The sequence below is a fragment of the Palaemon carinicauda genome, chromosome 41 (genome assembly GCF_036898095.1).
Source record: "Palaemon carinicauda isolate YSFRI2023 chromosome 41, ASM3689809v2, whole genome shotgun sequence".
Classification (NCBI taxonomy): domain Eukaryota; kingdom Metazoa; phylum Arthropoda; class Malacostraca; order Decapoda; family Palaemonidae; genus Palaemon; species Palaemon carinicauda.
Window position 1 is genome coordinate 52,660,192 of NC_090765.1, and position 12,866 is coordinate 52,673,057.

The 12,866-nt window shown below is 34.3% G+C and overlaps 1 long non-coding RNA gene across 1 annotated transcript; it reads right to left on the bottom strand.

Annotated features, from left to right (window-relative positions):
- Positions 1-3,665: 3,665 nt before the first annotated feature.
- On the bottom strand, positions 3,666-8,719 carry LOC137632646 (uncharacterized). Its single transcript, XR_011042073.1, has 2 exons — positions 8,583-8,719; positions 3,666-4,740 (listed from the first exon to the last, which is right to left on the bottom strand). It is a non-coding gene; the product is annotated as an uncharacterized lncRNA (long non-coding RNA).
- Between the last annotated feature and the right edge of the window lie 4,147 nt (positions 8,720-12,866).

Consider the following 12,866-nt stretch of genomic DNA (forward strand, 5'->3'; position numbering starts at 1 on the left):
ACTTATTTGTATTAAATATATCATACCGTGGTTAACGTAGTTTAATCACCGGAATGTTATACAAATTAATTTGGAATGTATATATATACTGTGCACTTTTTAAAATAGCCAGAACCCTCTGAACATTGATTTTAATGTAAATGTTACAAACATAACAAATATCACTATGTAAAAGTTATGTATTGCTATAGTTATTAGGAATATAGATTTTAATAAGTAAACATAATACAAAGCTAACATAACTGATTAAAAATACATAATATATATGAGCCAAAATAATACAAGCACTTTTGGGAAGATTGAAGTTTTGTATTAAAATAATTTGATTTACTTACTTTTAAGGGCTGCTTTCCTGGTCCTATCATGCAGGTGAACCCTAGCCACGACAGAACCTCCAATTAAGATGTTTATTGTAGACTTAATTGTACGTATCTCACAACATTATGGGTGTTTGTCAAATTCACATTATCAGAGCCTTTAGAGAACAAGCAAGTTTTCAGTTTCTTATTGAGAAGACTTAATATCTTCAGTCTTTTGGAATGAATTGAATTGAGTATAGGATTTAGGCCTTAAGCCAAGCACTGGGGCATATTCAGTCTTTTGGATATCTAGTTTAGTGGGAGCTTTAGTCGTGGGGCCGTATATTTGAAAGCCCTGGAACCTACAGTAGACCTAAATCTTGTTCCAATAACTTAACTGTAACCATTTTTCGTCTACGATATTATGGTTCATTGGTTGCAGGATATGTAGCAATTATCTTGGACGTTCAGTTCTGATAACTTGATAGGTAACTCGCATCGTACTCTATTCAACCTTTTACATGCAACCAGTATAATTCATTTAGTATAAACTTAATCCTTTCTCCGAATGGGATAGCTTTTATCAGTCTATCTCTTCTGTTTATGTTTTGTAATGTCTTAAGTTGCACTTTGGGTAGATTGTAATACGTAATTGCTTTAGTAAATTGTTTTAATCAATAATCACCATGAACTTATTTAAATCTATTTTTAGTAGTTAAAACTATCCTCCTGTCCCAACACTGGTAAGGATTTCATTTAAAGCATCATCAATGTCATTTATGTAGTAGTAAGATTGTGTATCATTGGCAAATTGTTCAACTTCACTTGTTACCTCTGCACCATTAAAACAGTTACTACTCGTATCGCACTAGGTCTCGTTATGATACACATGTAAGCACCGAAACAATGAATGTGTTACTTCGAGTAATACAATAGTAATGTATTGATTACCATTACCATTTCCAAATTTATGGTCAAGCGCACAAACTTTTATAGATATATCTCTACATCAACCGCAGAGTTGGCATCCTGTTAGATATATCTGGATAATTAGAAGTGGATTTATGTCTATTTTTCAGTCTTAAAATCTTTGCTCGCAATGAAACCATTACTAAATTCGCCTCTTATGTCTTTAGACCCTTCCGCACGATGGACACATTTACCAATTTCGTGGTATGGGTGGCAAGCACAGCCAAACCATCAAACTGACCGCACCCATTCTTGAGTTACTGGATGGGCGTTAACTAGGGACTAATTTGACAGTCAACTGGCTGACCAGAGTCTGGCCCTAGGTCATACGTTCAACTGCCTTAGGATATATTGTCAGTTTTGGTCTGATAAAACTTTCTTTAGCGAGAAATGCAATTTAGTCCCCAACATGCATTAGCCCCTAGTGTGCAGGTTGCACCAGAATATATTAAAAATTAATTTTTTTACAATCAAAACATGATTTCCTTATTTAATATGATTATAGTAACTAATCTTGACCAAATTTTCTGCAGCCATCGTTAAGGTATCAACCAAGCATTCATTCGCGAAACTCTTATAACAGTTTTAGCAAGCAGCTTCATAAACACTTCCGATGGGCAGGTCAACACTTAAAATTACTTATGCAGCTTCTTACACTTAAAATATACGTGCGTAGTTAATTTCAAAGTAGCCCCACGTAGGTAGTAGGTTGGCCAGGGCACCAGCCGCCCGTTGAGATACTACCACTAGCTGAGTTAGGGGGTCCTTTGACTGGCCAGACAGTACCATATTGGATCCTTCTCTCTGGTTACGGTTCTTTCCTTTTGCCTACACAGACACCGAATAGTCTGGCCTATTCTTTACAGATTCTGCTCTGTCCTCATACACCTGACAACACTGAGATTACTAAACAATTCTTCTTCACCCAAGGGGTTAACTACGGCAATGTAATTGTTCAGTGGCTACTTTCCTCTTGGTAAGGGTAGAAGAGACTCTTTAGCTATGGTAAGCAGCTCTTCTAGGAGAAGGACACTCCAAAATCAAACCATTGTTCTCTAGTCTTGGGTAGTGCTATAGCCTCTGTACCATGGCCTTCCACTGTCTTGGGTTAGAGTTCTCTTGCTTGAGGGTACATTCAGGCACACTTCTATCTAGTTTCTCTTTCTCTTGTTTTGTTGAAGTTTTTATAGTTTATATAGGAAATATTTATTTTAATGTTACTATTCTTAAAATATTTCATTTTTCCTTGTTTCCTTTCCTCACTGAGCTATTTTCCCTGTTGGGGCCCCTGGGCTTATAGCATCCTGCTTTTCCAACTAGGGTTGTAGCTTAGCATTTAATAATAATAATAATAATAACTGACGTAAATTTCTGCACGTTGCCTTCTGTGTTCAAAGTAGTTTACCCTTAGGAAAAAAGAAAACTACTTCCACCTAATCAAAGAAAATGTTTCCATGGGTAACTAACTTATATTATACAAAACCTTTAAGCAACTAAAATTTTTCTGGTTACTTTCACTTGTTACTTTCACTTAAACACCTAATTATTTGTGTACGCTACTGTATATTCTTTAGTATAATCTTTATTAAACCTGGATAGATTACTCAAGACTTTAGTTCATTTTGAGGATCAGAAAATGCCTGGATTTAGTTTATTAATTTTATCCATGTAACCAAAGCCATCCTTATTAATACAATCAGCATTGATAATTGATATCTTGCCCAATGTAGATCTATTTTACAATATAGATCAATTTTACAATAGATTTAGATAATCAATTTCACAATAGATTTAGATAATCAACTTTGAAATGAATGGCCTGACCAACAATATGAAACATCAGTTTGATAGGTTTCAGCTACACTAAATAACCATGTTAGTTTTTCGCCAAGCCGTTGTAATAAATTTACATATATTTGCACTAAAGATGCTCTGGCTCCACAAAGCAGAAGCCGTAAAAACCTAACTGAGCATTGTTAATTCAGGTTATGGTAAAGCCATAAATTTGGTTCACACTTACAGGGTTAACAGTCCAAAGTGCACACTTCATAATTTATCTGCCAAAGTTACTTCAAAGTTACTTCATACAAACTATTTTTCAACATTAAAGATAATTACATCGCTAAGTAGTCACTTCAACTAAAATACATTTACTAATTCACTGGATTAGCACCATTATATGAGTGTTAGAAGAGAATTAGAGCTGAAAGCTTCTTGAATTTGTTACAAAGTTTGAGAAACATTTCATATCTAGGAATTAACATTTCCCAGACTTAATCTGGAGAAGAGAAAAAGGTTTTCAAACATTGGTCAGCATATGACTCTCAGACCGAGGTTTCTAATCATCCAAGTTGTTAGATTAAAAATTTAAACTATTTGAATATTGTGTAAAGTAACTTTACTTTTATAAACCAACCTGTTTACAAAATGACAACCTTTAACTTTAATGTTAATAGAAATTAAAACCAAATAAGGACTCCTTTCACTCCATATTTCAAAGAATTAGCAACTTCTTGATTGGATTCCTATGCCAAATTTTCGGTTATTACTTAACCCCTTTTCAGCTTACATAAATTAGCAACATCTATCCAAAATTTAACTCTTTGCCTTGCATAATTAGTTCCATACTTTTTGATAACCAAATAAAATTCAACATTCCACATTGTTAATCTTTGAGCAATATTAAGGTATTGGTAGTTCAAAGCCTTAAGATACTCAATGATGAGTTTAGTTACATTAAAGGCATTTCAACTTAAGGTTTCAACTTTAACAAAAAGTTTTGATTAGAAATTTTATACAGTAAAATACAGTTTTAATAAGTTTTACAAAATTACAGATTTAAACAATACATAATCAGAAATTTCCGAATTATAGGTTATGTAAAAGAAATACCAAGGTTAAATGTCTTAAGTAAATACAGCCACTTCCTAATAATTAGTTACTACACAAGATGAAATAGATCTTTTAATAAATTTCCTTTTAAACTAAAAGTTATGGAATTGCAAGAAAACTAAGTTAACTTTGGGAATAGGAAAGGTTATGGAATTTCAAAGAAAAAAATTGAATACAAAAAAAAAACATTAAATTCAGATTTCCTAGCATTAGAATAGAATTTTAATATGATCATAATACATGTACCCATAAAACTCAAATTTAATTGATTTAGATAAATTAAGTTTTGTAATAAATTTTACTAAAATATGGTCCCTTATATAATAAGCAGTATTTGATTGTATAAAATTATTTCTAAATAAAATCAGGGCTTAGGATTAATATTCTGCTTTAAGTATGAGATTAGATAATTAAGTATAAGTTTCATTCTGGCCCGCAGCATCTCCAAGACTATTTTCCTCTGAAAATCCAAATCTCGGTCGAGCGACGCACTTTTGAGTTAGGTGAAGCGGACTTGAAGATTCTTAGTTTGGAATTTGGGATTATTTTAAGTCTTCAGATCTACAGCAACACCGATCACCTGAAAGAAAATTAAGTTTTAGTCAACAATTAAGATTAGTTAGACAAAAGATCTTATCAAATGTTGAAACTTTTTTTAAAAATAGTTATTCATGTTTTAAATGATACTCTTTACCCATTTAGAAGTTCAAAATAATAGTTATTCAGATTTGTTAAGTGAAAAAATATTCTTAAGGGCATGGATAAGAGAATCGCAAAAGCATCCTACATCAGATTTTGAAATTCGTTGGATGGAAATGCAATAATTTAATTTGAATCCCATAATTCCTTCATTACTACCAATACAAGGGGGAGTTTTGAAAATATTAATTCCATTGGATATCTAAAAAAAGAGGAAGAGGAAAAGGGTTCAGGCCCTCTCGCTACCTAGAGCGCGATACTTTGCCCTGTAAAGGAGCTAGTCACTACACTTTTCAGAGCAGCAATCACAGGGTCTGTGTAAAGACCCGAGCGCGCATTCTCGAAAATAATGCGCCATAAATATAGCCAGACTGCCATATTCTAGCAGCTAAGACTATGCCCATAGATTTTTCTTTAACTGAATAGCAGATTCATCTGATGTACCACAGGATCAAGGGCGTAAAATTCTATCTCCTGTAGCTTGAAGGAGATGGTGGTAGCCTATCAAGAACTTCCCTGCCGAATATCGAATGGACTGGGGTTCGAGACTATCAATTGTCCCCTGTAGTGTGCTACCTCACCATACTTGCTCTACTATCCCCTGTAGTGTGCTACCTCACCATACTTGACTCCCCTGTAGTGCTACATCACCATCCTTAATCGACTGTCCCCTTGTGAGCTAAGGATGAGGTTAGGGGGGAGGAGAGGTCCAACAGAGTCAAAAGCAGCCACCAACAGACCCTCCCTAGTCCTGGCTTGAGTGGAGGGGCTTTTAGCGTGGGGGACCATGTCTGTGCTTAATTACATGCAGTGCAAGCGTCTGAGGGCACATTGGAGAGTTTCTTCCCTAAATGGGAAGAGGGCACTACGGATGGCACAGGTCCATGGGACTGCGTGAAGCTGCCAAAATTCAAACAAGGGCAGTCACATTAATTGCTTAACTATGATTCAGTCAAACACTGCACTACGAGATTACTAGCCCACACTCGTCCACCTGTAGGATATTGTCTATTTGGGAAGGAGTGTGTTCCTTATAGTCTACTGAACTAATGTTGGAAAACTGTCCAAATGTTTAAAGAAAAACAAAGTTTGCTTACTCGTAGATATCCTACTGTAGCAAACTTATCAATTACACTGGAAAGCAAAAGACCCTAAATGCCAATTCACTCCAGCCACTTTAAGTGTTCACACTGCTGAAGTCAAGAGGACAAGTACGGCAGTGGCCTTTTAACTCCCTGCCAGCTGTTTACACCTTTATAAAAGTTAACTGCCGAGTACACAAGCGTTGCCGACATTTGTCCCTAAGTTAATGACAAGGGTTTGCATTTGATGGAACAACTAAGGTTCGTATTTGTGTAGGAACAAATTTGGATTCAGGAGTTTTGGCTATATAGCTAGGGACTCATACATTTTGCACATTTACCTAGCGTAGAGGTTGCAAGAGGATGAACAGCAAGCTTGCAGAAAGGCAAAAACTTATGAGGAACAAAATACTGGTTTTGTGGAAGTATATAAAACAAGTAACTAAGGGCATGATTAACCATTTAGTCTACTGGGCATAATGGTGTAAATAGGACGAAACTGGTCCCTTCGAATTACAGTATTGAATATCTCTACCCTACCCTAAAGAGCTACCCGGCTTGAATAACCACGTTCAGGATATGAGGGAAAATCCAGTTTTACTGTTAAACATCAATAAAAATTCCCTACAGCCATCAGAAGTTTGATTTATCCAGTACTTCAGATCAGACCCTGTACTAAGTCTGAAAACTTCTAACTGAAGAGTAGAGCAAACGATTTGAAAGTAAAGTCACATGGGTGTTGACTAATATACAGACTAATTTAGTAGTAAAAATATAAATTAGAAAACTAATAAGTTAACTGGCAAGCAGTTTATATTAGGGTAAACTAAACCTAGTTGTGCTATATCTTTAGTGTTCAAAAGACGTACGGCCTCCACGTGTTCATTAAATCTATGTACATAATCTAAAATCTGTTTTAATCCTAATTCAATTCGCACTAATTCACTAAAAACTGATAAAATTGATACTGTTTTATTTCTTAAGAATCCTTAAAGTCAAGATGCCAGGACATCAAATCAATCAGTCAAACTAAAATAGCACCTTTGAAACAAATAGCAAAAATGTGGCAGCTTTCAAGAAAAACCTTAAGACTTATCTTTTTAGAAAGTGTTATAATAGTAACCTGAAAACTATTAAGCCTGAATACAAATGCTAGCGAAATAACTGATAAGATACAGAGCAAAATATTAATTGGAACGAAATTTTTTCACACACCAAGGCCCGCCTGAACAAACTTTTAGTGTTACGGAGGGCGAGAAATAAACCCGTAAAAGTAAAGTAAAGTGTTCCTCAATGGCACCAGTTTTGACAAACCTTTGCACCCCTTTGACAAGAGGGGCAACAATTTCCTTATATTTGCCAATGCAATCTGAGTTTTATTAGCAAAGTAAATACCAACCTGCGCAGTATTTTTAAAAATAAAAGTAAAAAAAAATTGTAAATTAAATCCACTAAGTCCACACATTGAGTTAAAGGTTCAAACCAAAATAGTCATACTTTAAGTCCCTATTCCAAAGTCTCTAACCACAAAATTAGTGTAAGTCAAAATAGTTGCTTCAACTGCTAAAAGAAAAAAAAAACCATAGCTGCTAAATGAAAAAACCATAAAACTAAGTCCACACTGATAAATACTGGCAGCTACTCATAGGTCAAACAATTTTATTCAAACTTTCCATCAAACTAACATAAATCAAAAGTACCAAGTTCTGTTAATAGGGCTAATTCTACTAAGGACTAGCATAAGAATTTTGCCTACGCTGTCTCAAATAAAAACTTAGCAGAGTTTAGATTTAATAAAAAAGTAAAAATCTTGAAACAGCGCTAAGTTGAGACGCGAGGTAAACTGTTAAAAAAAAAAATAATTTGAGGTTAAGTTCCTTTACTACATAGAGCTACGTGGGTATAAACTGTCCGGAAATTGAAACTTAGTAATAGTTCTTAGGTAAAAAAGCTAAGATATTAAGAGAAATTTTTAAGATATTCAGCAACCTAAACTAGTAAGCAGTTTTGAGGACTAATAGTATATAGCTAACCTGTTGCAAAACCTGAAGTTAACGGTATAGAAAATCAAATAGATTTTGCCTAAGTACACTTATTACCGAAAAATTCTAATTCCATCTAAAATAAAAAATGGAAAAAAGCATTGATACACTTATTCCAAATATCCTAAAGGCTACAAAAATTCATTACACCTTTCAATTTCGTTTAACAATTCTCAGATACAGAATTTAAAAAAACACTAAAAAAAACCCTGAACTATTAGGTCTGGCATATGTAAGTATAAACTAATACACACTTTAACAGAGCCCCAATAGAGTCCTGTAGGTATAGTTCATAAACATAAGTGTAAAGGATCAGACTAAAGCTTTGAACTGAAGCTTTCAGCTTTGAGAAACTTTAAAAATCACGTGCTCAATATTGAAATTAGATCTAAAATAAGAAAGGACTGATCTGAACATTAGCCTGCCGGTTAATTACAAACTTCCACCAAACTGAGTAAAGTTTAAAACTCTTAGGTTAAACTTGAAATAGCGTTCTGCCTGGCGATATTAGTCCTGTATATAAAACTTCGCGAACTCAAAACCCTCAACAAAATAAGCAATTCTTAGCAAGGATTGAATTTTATTTTAACAAAACTTACCCCATTCTCAATAGCAGAAAACTCTCACTAACTTCAGGAAGCTAAACACAGTAAACCACAAAACCAATTCGGATAAAAAGAACTTTAACACTTAACTTTCGTAACTCTGGATTTCCTCCACCAAACCGTCCAAAACGTTACAGACACAACACGTTAAAGAATAGTATTGAGAAAGCTAACCTTTGAACTTAAAATTCCTGTCGGAACAATGATGACAAAACAACGAAGCAGACACCCATAAGTGGAGCATTTGCTTTAGCGTCCTTGTATACGCAGTGGCGCCATCTATGTTCAAGTTTCAGAACCAAACATGACCAATGTCATCACCTTCCAAGAAATCGTTGAAATTACACAAATTTCTATAGATTTATAATTCCATGAAACGTTATTTGCAATATTCGCTGCCTATATAAATTATATAATCCTCACACTTAACCTAATTTGAATAAAGGAACCATCAGTAAGATATTGGTTGATGTTTTTGCCTTCATTTTTTTTTTACTTGCGTAATTTTGAAGTGCCATGATAGATATTTTTGTTTTAATTAATTTACTGCGTCCATTGGCGCCAGACATTTGAGTACATGGTAACAATAATATTGTTTACATCTATATTGTAATTAAGCTATGACAAAAGATTACAAAATAAAGTTTAAACAGACATTTCATTACATATTAAAGATATTATTGTTCACATCTATATATTAAAGGTGATACAAAGAGAGAGAGAGAGAGAGAGAGAGAGAGAGAGAGAGAGAGAGAGAGAGAGAGAGAGAGAGAGAGAGATGTTGCTATGCCTTCAGACATATCAAAATTATTGCATGAAATGTTTCAATTATTCAATTTTTTTTAATCTCAGGGTTCCAGATTTCTTACTTCTGTGTAATGATTAGTAAAAAAGAAATTATAATACCTTTTAGTATTGATCAATGTAGTTGACTAAGAATGTGTTAGGTAATATATATATATATATATATATATATATATATATATATACATATATACATACATATATACATATATATATATATATATATATATATATATATATATATATATATATTTATATATACTGTATATACCGAACACAAAACACAATATATGCAATATTTCAAATATGCCATGAATTAATCATGAAAATGGAATCAGTTGAAGAAGCTGTAATTGTAGTACTCAGAGTTTTAGTTGTACCTTCAACTCAAATTGCTGGGTCCACAAAGTATTACAGTAATATTGACGCCTTAAGTAATTAAGTGGCTCACTTATAACCAGTTTTGCTTTATCAAAATGATATAGGTGAATATAATCTCCACATTAAAGTACTTAACGTGTAGCTATTTAAAATGAACTCCTGTAAAAACAAATCAACAATTTAAAGGATTAAAGGCCACTCATGAATGGTTGAGGCAAGGGACAGTAACATTGCCAAATCAAACAGAACAATGCCCTGGGGACTGACCATATGATCAGCGCCTAAGCCTTCTCTCCACCCAAGCTAGGACCAAGGAGGGCCAGGCAATGGCTGCTGATGACTCAGCAGGTAGACCTATAGGCTCCACCCAACCTCCCATCCTTAGCTCACAAGGGTGGTGAGGTTGCAGCGACCAAAGGATGCCCTAGAGACTGACCATGTGATCAGCGCCCAAGGCCCCTCTCCACCCAAGCTAGGACCAAGAGGGCCAGGCAATGGCTGCTGATGACTCAGCAGGTAGACCTATAGGCTCCACCAAACCTCCCATCCTTAGCTCACAAGGGTGGTGAGGTTGCAGCGACCAAAGGATGCCCTAGAGACTGACCATGTGATCAGCGCCCAAGGCCCCTCTCCACCCAAGCTAGGAACAAGGAGGGCCAGGCAATGGCTGCTGATCACTCAGCAGGTAGACCTACAGGCTCCCCCAAACCTCCCATCCTTGACTCACAAGGGTAGAGAGGTTGCTGCGAGCATAAGAGCTAACGGGTTTGAGCGGGACTCGAACCCCAGTCAGGGACGTTACCACATAGGCCACCACAACCCTTTATATTTAACGAAGACTGACAATGGGTTCATTGATAAACACATTGTCAGAATTTTTGTAATTAGCTAGTACGATAATGTTCAGATCAGGATTTTCCTGGATTAAGATTAATTGTAAATTTCAATGTAATTAAATTAACTGGCTGCATTAGTTCCCATGCAAGTGAATAAAGCACCATTTCAGATTAATAATTGATTTTGTTTTAAGTCCATGACAACGCACGCAGAACAAACTTTCAGAAAACCACTTTTGCATGACTTTTTTTTCTTATTATGAAATACTCATTTACAATCTTACAATTTATAACATATATACATCATCGTATATTTACATGAATATCTTTTATTTTACATCTACTGTATTTACAATTGCAACTCTTACTATTTATCTAGATATGTTTTTAAATAACTAGTCGAAAAACAGTCATGTAACTACGCCTGCTTCCATTATACGTCTTAACACTTTCACTGCCATAGGTGACTTAGTCAAAATTTGAAAAAAAAAAAAAAAAAAAAAAACATCTTTTATAATCACCCAAGGCATGGCAAGATTGGATTCATTTAGAAAGATCTTGATGGGAACTCTTCAAGAAATACTAACAAGCTAGGGGTTCTGAGGTCTAGAAAGACTGCTACATCAGAAATTTTGTTGAGTTCCAAAGCTTTTAGACTGTTCATTAGAATCACATAAAAAATCAACTGCTATATTGTAAATCATATTTGTTGACAGCCACAATTATGGCGACATAATCTTCTGGTATTTGTTCTAGTCCCAGTCTTATTACTGTCAGTTTCATACCCTCGATGTACTGTGTCATCTGGCAAACCAAATATTGTTGCTTCTAAGATACATGATAAGACACTGGTTGTCTTTGGCCAAAATCAGTTCATTGTAGAGAAAATTATCTAAAGTTTTTCCAGTCATTCTATTGACAGGGTTTATTTGAGTGTATTCAAATGTTAACCATCCACTGCAGGTTCATTTGCAATCAAGGTGTGTGTATGTGTGCGTATGTGCGTGTGTGTGTGTGAGGGAGAACGTTTAATCTATTTTCTAAAATTATCTCGTCTATTCGTAATTCATTAAGGTTACAATGTTTATAAACTTCATTCCCTGAGCTTTGCGTTCATCTCTGAAAATTAATAGCCCTTACTTTTATTCTTACATAATTTTTTTTGAGAGGCCGACCAGTATTTGTCGTAAGTGAAAATATTTTATAAAAATCTTGCAAGAATCGTAATGTTTACAATGTCTGGCAACTCTCCACAGAATTGCCACCTCCCATATCCTTGAGGAAAATGAATCTAAATACATATATACAGCAAATGACCTTTGGCAGGATTTTAGTGATATGATTAAAGCATAAAACTGTCTCCCTTTTATATAATTGGTCAAAATTAATATTTGAAGATTCAAAATAATACGAGTCACCCAATGTTTATGTTGGACATTCTGTTTCCTTGACGCCATAAGCAATTCCATTCTCAGTATCGCCAGAATTTAAGTTGAGAATTTCCTTCAAACCTTTAAATAAACTTCCATACTTCATTAAGGTTAACCTTTAGTATTTGAGAAATAACCATATTTAATTACTAGCTTAATCGATATAAGTATGAATTAATTTTAAATTACCTTTTTTAATTAAGTAAACCATAGTTTTTATTAGAAAATGGCGTCTACTACCAACCATTCTTTCCACATCCATTCCGAATTACACAATATATGAAAAAACAAAATGCAGAATATCGTTCATAATGTTAAATGGTTTAATAAGGTTGTTTAATTGCGCTATGTACTTTACTATATTGCCGAATTAAAAACAGATAAGTTACGTTCAACGTCTGCTGTTGATCACACATCAGAATAGCCAACACTGACGCATATCCAAGGAGGTGATAGGACTAATGAAATAGTTATTATTATACATATATCTCAGAATTGAAGTCAGAATAAAGTTTATATTTCAACGGCAATTGAATCAGTCTAATTACTACCCGTAGTTTTGTTTATGAATGGAAATATAATTTTAGTTTTGTTGGCTGTTCTGATATGTTCCCTCACGAGCATATTCATTCATAACTTAATATTGAAAGCTTCTGTTACTTCTAATTCAAATGAAATCGATGTGAAAGTACTCTGGTATAATGCTGCGTTGAGATTAAGCCCAATCTTACTTTTTATCATAATAAAGATCGATATTTTTAGTATCTTCTACTGATTGTTCTTTTAGGATATAAGTTTTGTAAACAATCATATGTCCTGACAATTGC